Here is an 18,927-nt window from a genome sequence, read left to right on the forward strand (position 1 = left end):
TGATTTTTAAAAATAAAACTGAATCAAATCAATACAGTTTAAATTGATTTAGTTTTTTAAAAAATTATTAAGCCATATATATATATATATATATATATATATATATATATATATATATATATTGTATTTAGTCATTTATAAGTTATTAAATAACAATAAAGACTCGTCTTATTTGGACAACAATTTTTTATTTAATATACAAAAATAAAATTAGATAAAAGTTAAATAAAAAATAGTAGCATAAAACAATATCAAAAATATTATAATGAAATAGAAAAAAAGAGGAGTGAAAGATTAGAAAAGATGGAAAAGAAAGAGCAAAATAGGGGAGAGATTAAAAAATAAAATGAGCATTAAAAACGTAATTGGAAGAGAAAATACTAAAATAAAAATAATAAGATGAAAAAGTAAGAACTTTAAGAGATGAGAGACTAAAGAAGAAGAAGAAGATGTGATATGTACTTGAAAAAGAAGATAGGAAGAAGATGTGATACCGCTAGACGAGATTTGAGAAGACTAAAGAAGAAGATGTGATATGTACTTGGAAGAGAAAATACTAAAATAAAAATAATAAGATGAAAAAGTAAGATCTTTAAGAGATGAGAGACTAAAGAAGAAGATGTGATATGTACTTGAAAAAGAAGATAGGAAGAAGATGTGATACCGCTAGACGAGATTTGAGAAGACTTAAACTGAAACCTTAAGTGTGAGGAATAGAAAATCATTTGTAATTGTAAGGCTAAAGTATAATAGGTTTGAGTTTGGGTTAGATGTGGGTTAAGTGAATGTTGGTTGTAACGTAATGCGGTTTGATTCCGTTTGATTTGGTTTGTAAATTACAAACCGCAAACTGAACTGAACCACGTAGTTTTGTTACAAAATGGCTCAAACACATCCAAAACAAATGCGATTTTTTGCGATTTCTATTCGATTTGGTTCAATTTTGCGATTTTGTATTAGGCCGGTTTGATTTTGAACACCCCTAATCATAGTGCGTGTCAAATAGGGGTGTATATGGATTGGATAAACTCACAAAATCTAATAAAATTAACTCAAACCGATTAAAAAAAAATTTGAATTGGTAAAGGGATCAATATGGTTTTTAAAACAGAAAAATCATTTCAAAATATATGAATTTTGGGTAAACTCATATCCAATCTATAAAACGCACTTAACTCACTTAATCCATAAATGTTACATTAACTACTATATATTTTTGTTTATTTAGGTTTCTTGATGAATTAATATATGAAATAATTTTTATATATTTTTATCATTGGAATTTGGTTGAAGATATTAATGTTTGAAGTCAAGACTTCTTTTTGAATTGCAGATGATATTTGAACAATGTTTTTTACTTTTTTTTTTTTTTAATTTGATGAATGATGACTTTGATGCAATCATACTTGGTTGCTTAAATTATAGGCTTTTATTCTGTGACTCATGATTTTTAATTATTTATCATATTGCACTTTGATTATTTTGAAATGCAAATATTAATAAGTTCCGAGTAATTTATGTAATTCTAGTTTTAGGTACTACTATAATACAACTTTGATAACTTTGATTTTCGAAAAATAATCATTATAAATTTTATAGAATGTTTAGACATTTGATGTTAAAAGAAGAACGCTAATATGGCTAAACTATTTTTCAAGAAAAAAAATAATTGGAGCATTTCATTTATAATTACATAAGAAAAATATTTAGGTGACCCAGTATCCAACCCAATCCAACCCACAAATTTATAGTTTTATCCAAATCGACTCAATAATATTTTGGGTGGTTATTTTACCTCACCCAAATCAATGTACTGAGGGGTGGCAAAACGGGCAGTGGTCCACAGGGCTGGCCCGCGCACCCGCCAAAAAATGGCGGGTTGGGTTAAGATTTTGGGCCCACCGCCCACTAAAGTCCGCTCTGCCAAAACCCGCCGACCGCCTAAGCTCGCCCTGCCAAAGCCTACCGCCCGCTAAAGCCCACCTCACCTATTTGTTAAGTTCGTTTCGCCTTAAGTCCACCCTTTTTTAGTTAGTTCTAGTAATTCAAATTTTTGTTGGTTTTATTATATACATTTATTTATAAATATATGCAATAGTTTTTTAGGTAAAATTTATTTAAAAGATGCTTTATGAAAAATTATTCTAAAAAATAAGTGAAAAATTTAATTGAAATGTAAAAACAGACTATTAATCTATTAAAAAATAAAAGAAAAATAAATAAATAAAATAGGCGGGCAAGTCCGCCTCCCGCCATCTTGGCGGGGCGGGCATGATTTTCATGCCCATTTTACTTGACGGGCTTACTCGCCCCGCTCGCTTTTTGGCAGGCTTTAGGCGGGGCGGGTGCGGGGCGAGCGGTCCGTTTTGCCACCCCTCTATATGGTTTGGGTTTGGGTTTTGGCCAAGCTCAACCTAAACCGGCCCATGTACACCTATCAAAGCCACCCACCTCACTCTTATTTTTGATAAAATTTTGGTTAAGTTATCTACGTGGATGGGTTTTATGCTCTCTATAGCAGGTAGACTTACCCTTGTTAGAGCTATAACTCATAGTATGATAAATTACACCATTAACATTTATTCTTGGCATGTGTCTCTGTTGAGAAAATTTGAGCAAATTTGCAGGAAATTTATATGGTCTGGAGACACTCACAGTAGAAAGCTATTTATGGTTTCTTGGAAGAAGACGTGCCATACATACCCTAAAGGTGGCATGGGTATGCGTTTGTTGGTTAGACTGAATAAGGCCACAAACCTCAAGCTCATGTTGAATATGAGAAATAGCAAATAGTCCTTGGCAATCCTCCTGAAGAAGAGAGTTTTCAATAGAAAAATGAGTCATTAGATATCACATTTATTCATCGATTTGGATTGGTATCAAGTCTGAAGTGTCAGTTCTTAATGGTAACTCTCATCGGGTCTTAGGCATAGGTTCTAACATCAATTTCTGGACAGATTCATGGTGCGTCCAATCCTGGATCCTTTCTGCTTCTCTTGATTTCCTCAGTGCCAAAGGTATCAAAATTAACACCATTGTCTCTGATTTCATTTTTGAACAGCAGTGGAATCTCCATGTTCCTCAATGCATATTCTTTTAAAGAAGGTAGCATCTCGAATGCTCAATGGGCCAACAATCTATGGAGCATCGACATTTCTCCTAGTAAGTTGATGTTAATCTGGAGGCTCTGTCACGGAAAAATTGTTAGTGATTCGTTGGTTATGTCGAGAGGGATCTCATTGGCTTCTATTTGTTGTTTATGCAACTCGACTGTAGAAAATGCATATCATCTTTTTTTCACTACTCTTTTGCAAGTTTTTTATGGAGGTGGCTGAAGGCGAAGACATATATTAATATCTTATTCCTTGGCTGATTGGATTGAGTTCTATAGTAATAGCAATTCTAATTAAACGGGGCTTGTGTTGAAGGCTGCCATCACCTCTACAGTCAATCAAATTTGGTTCACTAGGAATAAGTGTAAGCATGAGAATCTTAGGTCCAGTAAAAGAAACTTAATCAAAAAAATTCTGGATCAAACTATGTTAACTGGAAATAATACTCAAAACCTCTCTTCCATCTCCATGGTTGACTTTGTGTTTCTTAAAGGTTTTGGTGTTAATATTCAGCTGCCCCGTTTTTTTACGGTTTTTATGGGGCGGGCATGCCTGTTTGTCATCCCTACCTAATATAATCATTGTTTGTATTTAGTAGAACGACTTCGAAAAGAATTTATTTTTTCATGACTTAATCACTTCGCCCCACATGTCTTATGCTTGAGCGATTGTAAATTATAATGTTTTTTGTCAGACATAAAGAGTCTGGTCTAAAAGCTCTCCAACTCATAAATACAAAAAGGATACTTTGACGTTAAAGGTCGGTTGACAAGCATGTGATCTAGTCTGGTCCAATATCCCTTCATTGTGACTCATAGAAGAACATGTCAAGCCTCGAGTTAGGCAATTAAGCAAAACATCTAAAGTTTCAAAGGTTAACCGTGTTGGAACATACGAATCAAATTAAGGTTTCTTTAATGGAGAAAATGATGAATTGAAGAAGATGAAGATTAGAGGATAGAGAGTAAAATAAGAGAGAGAGAGAGTAATTGAGGGTGAGATGATAAATTGGCATTAACAACAAATAGGAGTAGTGAGCTCCTTATATAGTACACATTAAAAAATGATTGGAATGAATTAAAACACCCAAAACAGAAACAGAAAAACAGTTAAGCTTCAGTGTAACCGGTTACGACAAACAGCGTAACCGGTTACGCAACTTCAACACCTCCAGTAACTCTATTTCACGGGTTCGTAACCGGTTACGACAACCACTGTAACCGGTTACGCCAACTGAAGTGGTAAAAACAGCAGTTTCAACACACCACCTCACTTCAGTTGGTCCAAATCAAGCATGCTCAGCTTCATTCTCAGCCTCTTGAACACTTCATTTGTCACCCCCTTGGTCAACAAGTCAGCCACTTGATCTTCGCTTCGACAATATCCCAATTGTAACTTTCCATCGCTCACTGACTCCCTCAAATAATGAAACCGCATCTCTATATGCTTGCTCCTTCCGTGTGCAATCGGATTCTTCGCAAGGTTAATCGTAGAAACATTATCAACAAGGAGAGTAATAGCCTCACCCTCACTACTATTAAGCTCCTTCAATAGATTCATAAGCCACATGGCTTGGCAAGCACACAACGATGCCGCAATATACTCGGCCTCACAAGATGAGAGTGTTACCACCGGTTCCTTTTTCGAACACCAAGAGATTGGAGTTCTACCTAGCATAAATATGTATCCAGCCGTTGACTTTCTATCATCCTTATCACCACACCAATTGGAATCGGTGAAACCAAGTAAATCACACTTTCGGCCCGTATCCGATGCCGGAAAGAGAATTCCACAACCAAGAGTCCCTTTAATGTATCTAAGGATCCTCTTGATAGCTGCCATATGAGATACCTTTGGTCTCTCCATGAATCTACTCGCAATACCGACACTAAATGCCAAGTTCGGTCGTGTATTGCACAAATACCGCAATGATCCAATCAATCTTTGATATTGAGTTGGATCAACATCTTGCTCATCCTCACTCTTGGACAGCTGTAGTCTTGCCTCACATGGTGTAATGGAAACATTACAATGCTCCATTTCACACCTCTTCAAGATCTCAAGTGCATACCTCCTTTGGTGCATGAGCAGTTCCATTTTTGACTTTTGGAACTCTATGCCAAGGAAGTATTTCATGATACCAAGGTCCGTCATCTCAAACTCACTCATGAGTTCCTTCTTGAACCTTGAAATACTCTCCTCACAGCTGCCGGTAATCAAGAGATCGTCCACATATAGGCAAAGAATTATCACACCATCCTTAGCATTCGATCTCACATACACGCCATGTTCGGACACACACCGCTTAAAGTTAATGTCGACAAGGAAGCCATTTATGCGTTTGTTCCAAGCTCTTGGAGCTTGTTTCAAACCATACAAGGCTTTATGCAACTTGTAGTATCTCATCTCTTGATTCTTCACTACAAAACCGGGGGGCTGTCCAACATAAACCTCCTCATCAAGTGGACCGTTCAAAAACGCAGATTTGACATACATTTGATAAACGTTCTAATTGTTGTTGTTTGCAATACCAACAACCAACCGGATGGTCTCAAGCCTAGCTACAGGAGCAAACACCTCCTCAAAGTCTATTCCTTCACGTTGCAAAAATCCTTTTGCTACCAATCGAGCCTTATACTTGATTATCTCGCCCTTCGGATTTGCTTTCACTTTATAGACCCAACGTACACCAATCGGCTTTTTACCATGAGGTAGATCAACTAGCTCCCAAGTACCATTTTTCTTGATTGATTCCAGCTCCTCGTTCATTGCACAAATCCATTTTGGATCCCTTAGAGCCTCCTCCGTATTCATCGGTTTGGATTCGGCCATAAGCGCAAAATGGACGAAATCACCTTCATTATTAACTTCATTATCTTGGAATCTCTCGCATTCTTGGAGTCTAGAAGGCAACACCCTTTGCCTTGTTGATCTTCTACGATTTTATTCAGTTTGAACATCATTCGGGGGCTGCGGAACTGTTTCGGGACTGACTGGATCATCAAAAAACATAGCAGTTGGGATTCTGTTCTGCTCGTAACCGGTTACGCCTGTTTGAACTGGCTGGTCGTAACCGGTTACGCTGTTCTCTGCAGAATTCATGCTCTGTTTTTCCTGTCTGTAACCGGTTACGCCAGTTTGTACTGGCTATCTGTAACCGGTTACGCTGTGACTGCTGCTGTTATTTTCTTCAAAAATAACATCCCGACTAATCAGAATCTTCCGATTTCTCGCATCGAACAGCTTGTAACCGCCTGTAGAGTGATATCCAACGAATATCATTTCCTCTCCTTTGTCGTCCAACTTCTTTCTTAGTTGACCCGACACATGTCTATAAGCCACCGAACCGAATATTCGCAAGTGACTTAGATTCGGTTTGAATCCACACCAAGCCTCTTCCGGTGTAAGCTTCTCGAGCTTCTTTGTAGGACAACGATTCAACAAGTAAGTGGCTGTAGAAACCGCTTCTCCCCATAGTTTCTTCGATATATTTTTACCGCTTAGGATGCTTCGAACCATGTTCATAATCGAGCGATTTTTTCTCTCGGCAATACCATTTTGCTGCGGCGTAGAGGGTGGTACAACCTCACGCACTATACCCTCATCATCACAATACTTCCCAAACGCAACCGAGGTATACTCACCTCCACCATCCGTTTTGAGAGTTTTCAACTTGTGACCGCATTGCCTCTCCGCCATGGACTTAAACTTCTTGAATACATCAAACACCTCATCCTTTCTCTTGATGATGTAGGTCCACAACTTTCTACTAAAGTCATCAATAAACGTGACAAAATATCGATTGCCACCGAATGTGTCCACTTGCATAGGTCCACAAACATCGGAATACACCACCTCAAGGTGTGCTTTGGTCCTATGACCCGCATCCTTGCTAAATCTTCCTTTGTGTTGCTTTCCTTTCACACATTCTTCACACAACTCAGCTGGAACGTTAATGTGTGGCAGCCCGGTAACCATACCTTCTTGTTGCAATGCTTTGAGATCACGAAAATTCAAGTGACCGAGACGGTAATGCCATAACCACTCCTCTCTACTTGCAGCTGTAGCTAAACACCTATGCTCCAATACTTTCAGCTCAACTTTGAAAGTCCTATTGGTAGCCATAGGAGCCTTTAGGATCAACACACCACTAGCATCAACAACCCGCAAGACCTTATCTTCCAATCGTATATTGTAACCCTTTTCGAGCAATTGACCAATACTCAAAAGATTACATTTAATACATGGAATATATAGCACATCCTTGATCATAGAATGTCCACCATCCTTTTTCTCGATCAACACATCACCGACACCTTCGGCCATAAGAGTGGAATCGTCCGCAAACTTCACTTTATTTTTCGCCACTTGATTGATTTGCACAAACGAATCTCTTCTTCCCGTCATATGCGTTGAACATCCGGAGTCTAAGTACCACTCCTCATTGCCTTGAGTTCCATCTCGAACCGAAATCATCACATTTTGTTCCGAACTCAAAATTGTCGCATTTTCTGCACTGTTGCAGCTGCTGTCCAGCACCTCTGTCATGCCATCACACTCATCGGTAATCATCATTAAGAGTGTGGCTTCATCATCCACCTCTTGCCTCGCAACCTTGGCTTCATCCCCTTTAGATTCAAGCTGTTTAGCACCACACTTTGCTAGAAAATGCCCAAGTTTCTTACATTTCCAGCATTGTATTTTGCTCATGTCTCTTGGTTTTCCACCTCTCGCGTTGCTCCGATTACCATAACCGTTTGAGTTGCTGCTCTCACCCTTTTGTCCCTTCGAATGTTTAGATTCACCATCGCCTTGCTTCCCTTTCGAAGGCCATTTCCCTTTCTAACCTTTACTCCTTTCATTGAAACGAGCTTGCAAAGCTATCTCCGCCTTTGCCTTATCGCTTCCTCTCTCGTCCATTCTTTGTTCATGTGCTTCTAGGGAACTTTGAAGCTCATCCTTGCTCAACGACGTAAGGTCCTTCGACTCTTCAATAGCAACTACAATGTTGTCGAATCTTGACGTTAACGAACGTAAGATTTTTGACACAACATTCTGCTCTAAGATAGTTTCCCCACACGACTTTATTTGATTCACTAAGCGCGTAATGCGCGTCACATAATCGTTGATCATTTCCTTCTCTTCCATTTGCGTTAACTCGAATTGCCTCTTGTGAGTTTGTAACCTCACAACCTTCGCCTTTGCAGCCCTAGCATATGCCTTCTCAAGAATTAACCAAGCTTGCTTCGCGGACTCGCAATCACCGACCTTTTCGAAATTATCACCATCGACGCAAGAGTGTATCAAGAAGAGAGCTTTGTAATCTTTCTTCTTCTCTTCCCTGAAAGTGGATTGATGTGCAGATGTAGGTTCAGCCCCAAGTGGTGTGACACCATTGTTGACGATATCAAGAACTTCTTGGTATCCAAACAAGACCTTCATTTGTTTAGACCACTTATCGTAATTCTTCGAATCAAGAATCAGTAAATTGGAAGGAATTCGATCATTGGAACTCATTGTTGCAGCGGAATCGGATCCGAACCAGGGCTCTTGATGCCAAATGTTGGAACATACGAATCAAATTAAGGTTTCTTTAATGGAGAAAATGATGAATTGAAGAAGATGAAGATTAGAGGATAGAGAGTAAAATAAGAGAGAGAGTAATTGAGGGTGAGATGATAAATTGGCATTAACAACAAATAGGAGTAGTGAGCTCCTTATATAGTACACATTAAAAAATGATTGGAATGAATTAAAACACCCAAAACAGAAACAGAAAAACAGTTAAGCTTCAGTGTAACCGGTTACGGCAAACAGCGTAACCGGTTACGCAACTTCAACACCTCCAGTAACTCTATTTCACGGGTTCGTAACCGGTTACGACAACCACTGTAACCGGTTACGCCAACTGAAGTGGTAAAAACAGCAGTTTCAACACACCACCTCACTTCAGTTGGTCCAAATCAAGCATGCTCAGCTTCATTCTCAGCCTCTTGAACACTTCATTTGTCACCCCCTTGGTCAACAAGTCAGCCACTTGATCTTCGCTTCGACAATATCCCAATTGTAACTTTCCATCGCTCACTGACTCCCTCAAATAATGAAACCGCATCTCTATATGCTTGCTCCTTCCGTGTGCAATCGGATTCTTCGCAAGGTTAATCGTAGAAACATTATCAACAAGGAGAGTAATAGCCTCACCCTCACTACTATTAAGCTCCTTCAATAGATTCATAAGCCACATGGCTTGGCAAGCACACAACGATGCCGCAATATACTTGGCAAGCACACAACGATGCCGCAATATGTTATGAATAAATATTATTGTGGATGTTCATATATATTCTTATCTTTCATCTTCATATTTCCTATTAAGTGGTATAGTAAGGTTATGATTTTTCACCTTCCTAATATCCTATAAATAGAGACCACTTTGCAATGTAAAGCAATCTACTTGAAAGTCGAAAGATGATAATACAATATTACTTTTTCTCTTATTTTCTCTCATTCATCTCTCCTTCATCTATATTGTTTTGGTTAATTTCATAACAGGTTATCAGCACGAAGCTCTACCAAACTTGAAAAAAATTGGAAGCCCTAATTGTTAGAGGTAATATTAGTTAATTATTTTATTATTTTACTTTCTCATTATCCTTGTTGAATTTTGATATTATATCTTATTAAATTATCAATAATCTCTAAAGGATTACAAAAACAACGTGTTTGTTATATAGTTCATGAAGAACTTAACAAATATTCATTAAAGATAGTATTAAGTTTGTTATATAGTTCTTGAAGAACGTATCAAATATCCTAGAAGGATAATATTGAGTTTGATATATAATTCCTGAAGAATTATTAAAAAAAATTGGTGATTGTGATTGAGTTCCTGAAGAACTACACACAAAAAAAAAACTTTTTATCACTACGAATATCATTTGTGATATATAATTCCCGAAGAGTTAAAGTTTTAAAATAGGGATTTCTCACACCTTAAAATATTGTATCTATAATATTAGAAGAATTTCATCATGATATTAATGAATCCCAGAAGGATTGCATCTATACTAATAACATATCCTTGAAGGATTGCACAAAGAATAATTTTTCTTGATCGTTGTTTATGGAAATAGTTAGTGATGTGATATTTGTAGAACTAAAGATTAATATTAAACTATCTCCAAATAATTGTTCAAAGATTGAGTTTAATCGATTATTGTGTTTATAATAATTGATGAATTCCAGAAGAATTCAACGTTCAATCACCTTTAAAAGACCGCATCTATAATATTATTGATTCCTAGAAGGATTGTATCAATTATGTTAAAAATTAACAAAATGATTGCTTTAATAATATTATCGAATTCTAAAATAATTGAATCAATAATATTGAAGTATCCTAGAAGGATGATTTTGAGGTATGATTTTGAGGATGATCTTCATGCATCCCAAAAATATTGCAAGAGTAATATTAAAATATCTCTGAAGGATTTCATAAATTTTTGTTGTTGTATTGATCTAAAAATTTATAATTTGTAATATGCTCATAAAAAGATTGTCATTCTAGAAGAATAACACAAATAATTTTAACGCATCCTGGCAGGATTGTTATATGTTTTCGATCATTATTTATAACAAATTATTTATATAGTTACTGAAGATCTTATCAAACATCCCTGAAAGATAGTAAAACAATATAACTCTATGATGATATAATTTTGATGATATGATTTTGTATAATTTTGATAAATATATGATAATATGTTCATATGCGTGTGTATGATTAAAATTATTAATCATGGGATACTATCATATTGGTTTTGAATATATTGCCAATCATTACACAAATTAGATTTAGTTCTTGATGCTCCAAAATTAGGATGATCGGTGTTTAAACTTATGTAATCAATTGTAATACCTCATATCAAACAAAGTCTTGCGGATACAATTTCTTTATTCATATTATTTTTAAATATTGATATTTTAACAAGAGAATTAAGACATTGCAATCTATTAAAGAATATATCAATAGTCTAAAGTTGCTACATATTTTAAAGTTGTTATAATAGTGATTAGATTTCTCATATAAATCTTAATTATACTATTCTTTTCTTTTTACAAGTATAGTGTATGGATGACATTTGTTAGTCCATCTTAAAGGCACACGAAAGTAATCTCATATTTTGATAGAGTCGAGATTCGAATGAACTTTAATCCTTTATATTTTCTTTTTGTGTGTTCTCTTTATGTCTTGTCAAATATTTTCGTCATAGATAATTCACATGAATTATATTGAAGGTATTGAATATCTTTGTATTACACAAATAAATTTGGACATAAAATGTATAATAGAAAAGCTATCGGCTTTTCTCTCAGGCTTGTACTACACTTATGTTAGTACAATTGAAGCACATGTCATTGTAAACCAGTAGTTTACAAATTACACTTAAATGTGTTGTTGGTAAAACTGGCTGGGTCATCTCGGATATAATATGATGCGAATAATTTGTATTGAAGAACCAGAAGTTTCTTCAATCCAGTCATTTTTTGTGTGTTTCTAAAGGAAAATAAAAATTTGAGAAATTGCGTTTTTATAACATTAATTGTTGCCTCGACTAAAATATCATGCATATGTCTCTACTCACAACCAGAAGTTTGTGAAATTATTTTCTCAACTAATTAGACTAAGATCTTGTTTTCTAGATTTTTTTATTGAAATTCCTGTATAAGTATCACATATATTATTAAAATTGATATTGAATATCATGTAATATATGTTCATAAAAAGAAAATGGACCCGAAGATCCATTCTTTAGACGTCTGAAGTTAATTATATGGTTGATACTTATGAGATCATCATTTCTAAATAATATATTTGAAACACCCAAACTATGATATTAAGATATTTATTCGCATTAAGCCAACAAGATACTATATATTAGTCCTCCCTAATTTATTCTAATATTTTTCATCTTAGTGAATATTTGGATGTGTTGTGTATATTCCAATTGCTCCAATATAATACATTAAGATGAGTCATGAAAGAATATTGGAAAAATATAATTAATATGACTCTCAATTTTGAGGATATAATTTGAGAAAATAATCAAATACTTGATTGCAGCCCAGTAGGCTGATTATCACTTGATAAATTAATTTTTCCAATATTAGGGGGAGGGAAATGAACAGCTGAAATCATGAACAAGAAGTTCAAATGAACAAGTTAAAATAAATTGTTGTCTTGATCCTCGTACAGATCAATATGAACCAAAAGTTCAAAATATTATTCATTTGCAAAGTTTATGAAATAAATTATCAGCTGGTAATACTCCACTCAAAGTGGATTCTCCTATTGGATAATATAATATTGCAAATGAGTTGTAGCTGCACCAGAAATGTGGTATGAAAGTCGGTTTCCAATGTTAAAAGTCCTCTACTAAGAAAAGAAACTAAAGATGACCCAAGTGAGGATATGAAAATGCTAAGAGCACTTTGATCTAATTTTATTTTCAGTTCCAGAAGAACAAATCAAGTACTTGAAATATGAAATAAAGAGATCTCGATAAATTATGTCATAGATGAAATAGAATGGAACCGAAATTGAGATAACTAAATAAAGTCAATATTGACAATGTCTTTGTATACAATATAGCGCTAAAAGTGATCAATGATAACGAGGATCATGAGTCAAAGTCTATTAAAGATTAAAGACTAAGTGAGAATTGGCCAAAATAAATATATTCATTTGAATAAGAATTAAACTCACTTTACAAGTGACTCACTTTTGGACCTGTAGTCCGAACACCTCATGGTGTGAAACTAATTGGGTATAAATGTGTTTAGGGTTTGATTTATTGCTCAATGATTTTCACAAAGACCTAAGATTGATTTTGATAAAACATATTCACCTGTAGTGGATTCAATTGATTTTTGATAATTAATTAGCCTTGTAACACATGAAGGGCTTAATTTGAACATGATGGATGTAATGACATCTTATTTATATGGTTCACTTACTAGTGACATTTACATGAAACTCCCTGAAGGGTTCAATATACCAGAGACACGTAATTTTGGATCTCGAGAAAACTACTCCATCAAATTGAACAAATTTATCTATGGGTTGAAACAATCTGGATGCATGTGGTATAATCACCACAGTGAATATTTACTAAATGATGGATATACAAATAACTCAATTTGTCCTTGTATTTTCATAAAATGATATGGAAAAGTATTTGCAATATTAGTTGTCTATGTGGATGACATAAGTATTATTGGAACTCCTGAAGAGCTTCCAAAAGCTATAAATTGCTTAAATAAAGAGTTGGAGATGAAGGGCTTAGAAAAGATAAAATATGTCTAGGTTTGCGAATTGAGCATGTGGACAAAAGAATATTTGTACATCAAGAAGGCTATATAGAAAAGTGTTGAAATGATTCTATATGGACAAAGATCTTTAGATGAAAATGTTAGATCATTAGATGTGGAGAAAGATCTTTTTAGGCCTCGAGAAAATGATGAAAATTGCTTGGTCCTGAAGTACCATATATCAGTGCAATTGGAGTACTAATGCACCTTGCTAAGTATACACATCATGATATATCTTTTACCGTCAATCTATAAGTAAGATAGAATTATTCACCTACACGAAGAAATTGGAAAGAGGTCAAACATATACTTCATTATCTTAAAGATGCCGGTTACTTGTCTGATTCTCACAATGGTAGATCAGAAAGAGGTTATTTGTTTACATGTGATGGTACAACCATTTCATGGAGATCTATGAAACAAATCATGGCAACAACTTCATAAAGTCTTGCATAACTATTAGCACTACATGAAGTCACTTCGAAGAAGACATTTTAAGAGACTACTACAAATAATATCGTCTCACATATAAATGTATATATGAGGGGGAGAAATAAATATTTTCTGCACTCTTTTTCCCTTCACCATGGTTTTTTCCCACTGGGTTTTTCTGGTAAGGTTTTTAACGAGGCAGTTCACAATCAAAGGATATTGTACTCTATTTCCTTCACTAGATTTTTTCCACTGGGTTTTCTCTAGTAAGATTTTAACGAGGCATATCCTCAATGGACATCCAAGGGGGAGTGTTATGAATAAATATTATTGTGGATGTCCATATATATTCTTATCTTTCATCTTCATATTCCCTATTAAGTGGTATAGTAAGGTTATGATTTTTCACCTTCCTAATATCCTATAAATAGAGACCATTTTGCAATGTAAAGCAATCTACTTGAAAGATGATAATACAATATTACTTTTTCTTCTTTTCTCTCATTCATCTCTCCTTCATCTATATTGCTTTGGTTAATTTCATAACTATATATATATATATATATATATATATATATATATATATATATATATATATATATATATATATATATATATATATATATATATATATATATATATATATATATATATATATATATATAGATTGATTATGTTATTTATATAGTTTAAACTTTAAAATTTGAATACTTTTAGTACCGATAATTGAATTCCATATATTATGGTCAACGTGTTGAACAATAATCACTCGTTTTGTCTTAATTTTTCTATATGGAAAAAATTAATGTTTACTAGATTTTATATTTTTCAATGCAGATTTTGTTCTGTCTCAATTTTACTGTAGGAGTAATATCATACAAGATTAAAAAAATTATTTAAGTACACTACAAAAAATAAAGCTCAGTAGTGATGTGAAAATCACGCCACAAATAGAAAAAACACTTCACAAACCACTATTTGTGACGTGTTAGATTACGCCGTAGGAGGCAAGGTGGCAACTTTTAGTGACGTGATTTCACTTCACTATTTAGTGAAGTGAAAATCACGTCGCGACATTTGGACCAGAGATTCATGCACTTTCAGTCAGAGCAGGCGTAGCAGCGTTGGGTCAGAAAAAGCATCTTCATTTGCGACGTGATTTTCATGTCACTATTTATTGACATGAAAATCATGTCACTAAATTTGCCTAGGAATAAATGGAAAGCTGATTGATATTTGTGAAGTTGCGACGTGATTTCCATGTCACCAAATAGTGACATGTAAATCACGTCACTAATATTTTTTTAAAAAAAACCAAATTAATATATATGATTAAATTAATAAACTAAATATATTAAAATTAATAAAATTAATTAATAAAATTTATAAATTAATTGAATAAACTAAATATACTAAAATATAAAAATTAAGAAACTGAAATTATAAATCTAATATTACTAAATGTAATTATAGATTAATTAATAGTTTACACAAATTTAAAATCAAAAGTAACAACAAAATAAAAATTAAATTAAATCATCAATCAGTCCGGGTCGGGAAACTCATCATCATTTTGATTTCCCTGATCAGTCGGCGCAGAACCCCCCATATTTTGGTTTCCACCAAAGGATTGCATAAATTGTCGCATTTGCGCCTCCATATCTGATTGTCTTTTCGCTATGACCTCCATTTGCCGCTGATGATCATTCTGCATTGCCACCATTTGCGCCTCCATTTGGACTTTCAAAGCCGCTTCACGTTCCGTCGCCTCGCGGCTCACCTCATTTATCGCCAATTATCTTACGGTTTCTCTCTGTTCCGGTGTCAAAGTTATAGGACGTGAACCTCCTTCCCCGTCGATAACTCTTTGATATAGAGTTTTATCATCAAGTCTCAAGGTTCCTGCCAAATTTCCACCACTAAAACAACACCTGTTAGGCCCCTTGCTGCCAATGACTTCACTCCAAATATAAAAATCCACATCCGGATGAAGCGGCTCTCCCGGTCTTGGAGTATACTGAGGATTAATATTCAGAAATTGTACAAGCAATATCTGATAATCATCCTACACATACAAAAATAAAGTTAAATATAATTTAATTAAATTAAATTGACTTAAATAATATATGAAAAATAGCCACGTGATTTTCACGCCACAAATTTAGTTGCCACATAATTTTCACGCCACAACATCTCACATGCCACATGAAAATTATAACACCCCAATTCTACCCGTCGGAATTAATTAATAAATCAGAGTAATAAAACTTCATTAACAAATTGAGGCATCACATATTCATGGTTTTCACTTTGCAATATTTGCATCATCAAAATAATATTCATTCGGATATACCGATCATATTATCAATCATCACATAAGCATATATATATATATATATATATATATATATATATATATATATATATATATATATATATATATATATATATATATATATATATATATATATATGCACACGGCAGAGGATACATTATCGTTTATGCCATACATAAACATTTATGTCAACAAAACAATCATGTCATGATAAAAACATCATTCATAAAGTCATCAGGATATACAAGTAACCATCCTAATCAAAATAACAAAAGCACTCATCCTGAGTGTTACACTATCAGATATATGCTTACAAATTATAGCTAGATACAATAAATAAAATCTACATTGCCAATTAATGGTAAGTGTTTGAATAGTATTAATTTATTTAAGTCAATTTATGAGTGAAAATTTAATTAATTTGATTAAAAATATTATATATATATATATATATATATATATATATATATATATATATATATATATATATATATATATATATATATATATATATATATATATATATATATATATATATATATATATATATATATATATATATATATATATATATATATATATATATATATGAATAAACTACAACTTAGAATTAATTTGATAAATTTTAAATTTTGATAACTTTCCACTAAAAAAACTCATGGTTATTGAATATGGTAGAACAAAAGAATGAGTTTCATGAGATGTGTTGATTTGTTGTGATGTTAGTAGATTATATGATGATTTTTATGATGAAAATTGGATGTGTGTTAATTATGATGTATGAGTCTGAATATTGAATGGTTAATAATGATATATTTCCTCCGTTCTAAAATATAAGTGAAAAAAATATATCTTTTTTGTCCCAAAATATAAGAGAAAAAACCATCTCTCATCATTTCTATAACCAACAACCAATTAGAATTTTTTTACATCTTCCAAAGCACTTTATTTCAAGAAAACCATAAGTCAAATGATTGTATTTTTACTTTTCTTAATAAACGTGATTTTTCTTTTTTTTCTCTTATAATTTGAGACAGAGGGAGTATGTTATTATAATAATGGTGTTGATTGCACCTACTATTCTTTTCTTATAGCTTTTATAATGAATTTTGATTACTTATCCTTTCTGTTTGAATGTTGCCTCCACCTAGATAACACGCAAATACTCAGGAGTAGCTTGCAGAAGCGTTGAAGTTAGCCGTCCGGAGTATTTAGTATTTTTCCGTTATTTAGAGGTGTCTTGCTCTGATATGTAATATCGGGTTGGGAACGCTTGATTTAAATGTTATGTTTCTTTTATGTTGACATATTTTACAAGGATTTTGCATTGTTGAAATACTTTTAATTTTTACTCTTTTATGGGATTAAATGCTATGAGCTTGAAATTTAAAATTTAAGAATGTTATTTTGACGATGATATGTTGCGTTGTTTTTAAAGGAAGTGTTAAAGTTGCATGATCACCTTGAAGGTGTATGTTATGAGAAGTTTGAATTTTTATTGATGTAATTCGTATTACGGAGTAGGATTGTATTTTATGATGTTTTATTATGAAGTGTGACACTCTTGTGTGATGGTTTTTGATTAAATTATCCGTAAACTATGTGTAGGGCTTAGAATATCCGTAAACTATGTGTAGGGCTTAGAAGGGTGTTAGAGAGGTGGAGGTTGATCTATGAGTATCATGGTTTGTGGTGTGGAATTTTAGCGACTAAATATGGTTGTCGTGTTGTATCTTTAACCATTAGTATCTATTGGTTTTAAAGGAACCTCTTTCTAGTAGAACGATATTTTCCTTCTCTGGTTCAGTTGTGAGTCTGCTTTAGATTGATTCTCAAACGGTATCTCCAAGAAGATGAGTAATGGTCTCCCCGCTTCTTTTTGGGGAAAATCTTTGGATAAGTCAATTTTCTTTGAGAGTTTGACATTTAAGCTTATTCTAAATCTCAGTGAATAGAGACAATTATGATGCATTATTTGGAAGGTTCTTGGGTTTGAATCTTAAGGGTATCACCCATGTTGACTGTGAGGATGCTTAGTGGTGGCGTCATGTTAATGATGAAGTGTTCTAAATTAAAAGTTCCTATTCAGTCATGTCAGATTATTCTTTTCAGTCTGATGATCCCTTGTCAGGAGTTGGTTAGATCATGTCTTTTCTTTTGGAATTTATTTCAAGATAGGGTTCCCACTAAGTTCAATCTTTCTACTCTTTGTGTAGTTGTTGATTCGACAAGTATTTTGAATGTAGTATAGGATATTAACATCAGATCTTTAGGTGGTTAGGATAGTCGTTGGTACTTCCTAGAGAGATGAGCTCTTTGTCTGAGTTAGTTTAGTCCCTCGACAATAGGTCTAGGGTCAAATATGAGTTTATCTTAGTTTGATACTTCGTGATTTGGAGTGTCTGAAAATCTCGAAATAACTATATTTTATCAATAAAATGATAAAGGATGATGACATGTAGAATATGATAGTCTTCTTATTTTGTAATTTGTATCGTGGCAAGACCAGAGATTTTTATAGCACTTTTGATGAGTGGATGTCGAAACCTACCATGTGTCTACACAAATGGAGGTTTTTAGATGTGCTTTATAGGTTTAGGGATAGTTGTTTATTTTTAGAAAGCGGTTTTACATTTCAATTCTCTATTAAGTATTTACGGGTTATGATCTTCAGAT

The sequence above is a fragment of the Vicia villosa genome, linkage group LG3, assembly GCF_029867415.1.
Source record: "Vicia villosa cultivar HV-30 ecotype Madison, WI linkage group LG3, Vvil1.0, whole genome shotgun sequence".
Classification (NCBI taxonomy): domain Eukaryota; kingdom Viridiplantae; phylum Streptophyta; class Magnoliopsida; order Fabales; family Fabaceae; genus Vicia; species Vicia villosa.